The sequence below is a fragment of the Sinocyclocheilus anshuiensis genome, unplaced genomic scaffold (genome assembly GCF_001515605.1).
Source record: "Sinocyclocheilus anshuiensis isolate Anshui unplaced genomic scaffold, SAMN03320099.WGS_v1.1 scaffold326, whole genome shotgun sequence".
NCBI lineage: Eukaryota > Metazoa > Chordata > Actinopteri > Cypriniformes > Cyprinidae > Sinocyclocheilus > Sinocyclocheilus anshuiensis.
The window spans coordinates 1,519,633-1,523,616 of NW_015546098.1; the positions used below are offsets into that span (position 1 = coordinate 1,519,633).

General features: G+C 41.3%; 1 protein-coding gene and 1 pseudogene across 2 annotated transcripts in view; one reads left to right on the top strand and one right to left on the bottom strand.

The window, feature by feature from the left end:
* Positions 1-1,341: 1,341 nt before the first annotated feature.
* Positions 1,342-3,984, top strand: part of LOC107700324 (methylcytosine dioxygenase TET2-like) — a 20,523-nt gene continuing 17,880 nt past the window's right edge. Inside the window, exon 1 of one of the 2 annotated variants that reach the window (XM_016501954.1) lies at positions 1,342-1,385. The gene's annotated coding sequence lies outside the window, so the exon portion shown is untranslated. Of the gene's footprint in view, positions 1,426-3,984 lie in introns of both variants that reach the window. The other variant, XM_016501953.1, reaches the window with a different exon arrangement.
* LOC107700267 (inorganic pyrophosphatase-like) overlaps positions 1,422-3,984 on the bottom strand; it is a 25,795-nt pseudogene continuing 23,232 nt past the window's right edge.

Below are 3,984 nucleotides of genomic sequence, written 5' to 3' on the forward strand. Positions count from 1 at the left end.
TTGGCACAATATAAATGTGTAATTCAGTAGTTATTACAATGTAGTAATCATAATTAAGAATATGACAAATGTTGCAAACGTTGTGATTACATTGTGATCAGTTACATTTTTCTTAAAACCTGACAAAATAACTTGGGTTATTCTCTGATCATTTTAATACCGATTTCTTTCGCCAAAGATCGCCTGGCAGGATGCATTCATAAAGCTTGTTGTCTTGTTGCAACGTGTGGAATGACCAGTTCTGCTGATTACTGCTCATGCACGTCTTCCTTCCTTCCCCCACTGCCCTTCCTCCATGCGGTGTAACAACAAATCTCCTTTTCTGCTCGCTGCCTGAAACTATCGAGTCAACAAACGTCACTGCAGCTAGGCTCTGGAGGTGGGGTCTCCCTTTCAGAACCGGAGAGGAGCCAAACGCACATTTTTCTCAGACAAGAACCACCTGTTAAAATCCAGACGAGACCAAAAAAAGGGATATTTAAAAGCTCTAAACACAGGGTGGAGGAGGAGAAGGGTTAGTGCTAGCATTCACATGTCCATGACTGCACACAAGGGCCAGAGTGTTAAATGAGAAGCTTTGAACTTTCTGTCTTCAGTACAGAAAATCTTTCAGGTGCTCGGGTCAGATATCAGACGTCATTCAAATTTCTTTCTTGCATGAGTGTCTCACAGCGGTGAATTTAACAGTATAAAATTCATTCTAGCTTTTTAAGGTCTAAGCGTGCAGCCCCCAAACCGCTGTGTGCCAAAATAAGACCCAGCATGAGTAAATAAGGTCAAGAGAGAGGTGCTTCCCCGTCTGATCTGGGAGGAAATAAGAGAAAGACCAACAAACAGAGAGCTTAGTGAGACCAAGTAGCGCGAGTATGGAACTTGTTTAATTTCTTATAATCTGTTTCCATTTTATAAACTTTGTATCACTGAAGCAGATTGTGAGTGAAGGGGTTTTCCCTCGGTGTCAGTTGGAGTGGGCGGAAGTGAAGCCATGAGTCATGCAATCCAGTCCAGTGCTTCATTGCAGCCAGTCAAGTGTGCACTATTGTGTGCGGCTGAAAAAAAAAAAAAAGGAGGGGGAAGAAAAGAAACTCAGTCCCTTTGTGTGGAGAGGACCCAGCAGGAAAGCGATTTTGCAATTACTTCAGCTTGCTGGTAAAGCAAGCTTGGTTCCTCTGATCACACACGGGCTCGTACGAGAGCGAGCGAGCGAGAGTGCGTCTGGACACGTTTCGAGAGCCGACAGCGACGCAGGGCTTCTGCCCCGGATGATGAAAGCAGACGTCAGACTGGCCCATGAATATTGATGCGGAGGTAGTCTGCTTCATAGACGGAACAGAAGGAAGCAAGATGGCTGCGCTTTAGGATTTGTTTAAGAGGAGATCTAGACGGTTTGTTGGAATTCTACAAGGTGGAAGGACTTAGAGCAAGGTGAGAGAGCTTTCCTGTCCTTGCCCTTTTTCCTCTGGACCCCAGGGTCTCTTTAATGGCTTCCAGCTCTTTTTCAGCAATGTGCTGTCCTGTTTAAAACCGTGAGCTGACATAATAATGAAAGGATATTAGATAAAGCTTCACCAACATGGCTGACGTTTTCTGTCTCTCTTCCTCCCTCCCTCCTTCTCTGTCTCTGTTTTGTTGGCTTGTGCAGACAATGTATTTCAAGCATTTAAAACTCATTTGTCTTCATTATTAATTTCTTATCTGAGTGGACGGCTTTAGGAATGCGTCTGAAAAGTGGTGATCTTTGTGAGGCTGTTGGCCAATTCTTCTTCCCAATGCAGCAGAGCAGGACTAAACAGTCACACGGCGAACAAAATAATCTTATCTCTTCTGTGTCTACCGGCCTTGTTGGACATCTGTGTGTAGATACAAGAAAGAGGTGTTTTAGAGAGTTTTATTTAATATTTATTCCAAAAAAAAATGTTTTTAAATCGTTACTTCATGCAATTGTGGCAAGGGATATTATTATCTGACGAAATTCTTTTTGGTGCAATTCTCCTTTATTTGATGCATGCTTTGATTGAATGTGGGTGCTTGGCTAGGAATAGTCGAGCTCCTTGCTTTCACCGCGTTCATCAGTGAGTGACAAGCAGACACAAAGAAAAAAACAGGAGAGCGTAGTGGTGGAAGCCCACAAGGTCAGAGGCTTTAAAAGAACTGAAACCCAACCCTGTATCACCATTAGCCGAGGGCCACCAGAGAATGGGATTTTAGCCTTGTTTGACTTCAATAGGATTTCCATTGTTTATTCGTACACAAGATCTGAATTGTGTTTTTAAGTCTACATTTTATTTAATTTTTTTTGTCAATACTATTACACAACATCATTTCTCTGGAAACCATTCAATTGTACAGAGAACAATTCAGCCCGTGCTGAATTTTATTTCTATTCCATTAAGATATCATGCACAGCTCACAGTCCATGGTGTCTAATAGTGGCCAGGAACATATTTGCATATGTTTGACATTAAGCCATAGGCTATTGAAATTCCAGACTGAGCAAAGAAACAGTCAAATGCTTGACTGTTGTATTGAGAAAGTCAACATTTTGCTGGAAATAACCATGTTTCCGATGTATTTTGATTTCATTGTTGCTTCTGACACGTAACAATCAAACATATTAACTTGAATAAACTGTTACAAGAGGCTACTCTTTTATCTGCACTAATGATTTGCAAATGCCTTTGCTTAACTGATTTTAACAGCCCTATTAGGATCTGCATCATAATTGGCTGCTGGAACAATACAAATAAAGTCCTGTGCTCTTATGTTGTGTATTTAGCTTGTGTATTCCAGCATTCTGTTTAGATGTGAAGTGTGGAAGTTAGCTCATGCCTGCAAGGGGAATCTTTATGGAGTGTCGTCAATCAGCGTGATAGAGAGGTGGTGCAAATGCTAATGTAACCACAGCGAAGGGATCTGGAGAGAGACTAGTGCCATCACATCTTTAACACTGTATAAGCTTCAGCTCCAACTGTACAAATAATGCTTTGGTGCTAGTAGTGGAGATACAGGATACATCAGTCACTCGACATATTCTACTTTAATATAATCGTAACTGTTGCGTGTCCATGGGATGGTTTTAACTGGTGAGAATAGACTGGAACTTATCTGGACAGAGGATGTTCACATTTCTGAAGAGAATTTCGGGGGGTTGGAACACGCATTGCTGTGAAGGTATAATTTTCGGGCGCGAATTGAAGCGCACATGCTGTTTACAAACACTAACTCACAACCCAGTCACAGGGTTCGATGGAGAAGTGTACTTAACACCGGCCAAGGAGGTCGCTGACTAGGCCAATTAAGACCCTTTCCAGAACATTTGTATTCAGAAGGCTTTAGTTAAACTCGTGGCTTGCTTAGTTTCTGCCTCTTTTAGTTCTCTGAAAACTACAAATGTCTCGTGGTTTAGAGAACTTGGCTGAATATATTTGTAAATCTCAGTGAATCACTAAAAAAATATTTTTCATGACTAATAATATAAAATCAAGTAATACGGATTGGTATTGTACTTCTGACAAAGTCAATCGTTCATTTCCTCTGAGTGATGATGCACTTTCCAACGTGGTTTTCAAAAGGTTGTCTCTCCAGTTCCAGCTGTGTGGATTCAAAGAAAATCTGTTTGCTTTCAGCAAAAGAGTAGAATGGTGGTTCGTAACAGAAATGCTTGAAGGTTTTCCCCCTTCAGAATCAAAGATTTAGAAGAAAAAAATGAAAAGTATGTTAGGCTAATAAGAATCACATGGCACATTCTAATTTCGAAAAATGGTGACGTCATTTTGGGGTTATGGGGGATTTTTAATTAGAATTGCTCAGAAGTAAATCTACCAAGAAGAGGTTTGTTGCATGTGTGAGTGTGAGTGATTGTGTATGTGTGTGTCTGTGAGAGAGAGAGAGAGTGTGAGTGTGTGTGTGTGTGTGAGAGAGAGTGTGAGAGAGAGTGTGAGTGAGTGTGAGTGCGTGTGTGTGTGTGTGTGTGTGTGTGTGAGA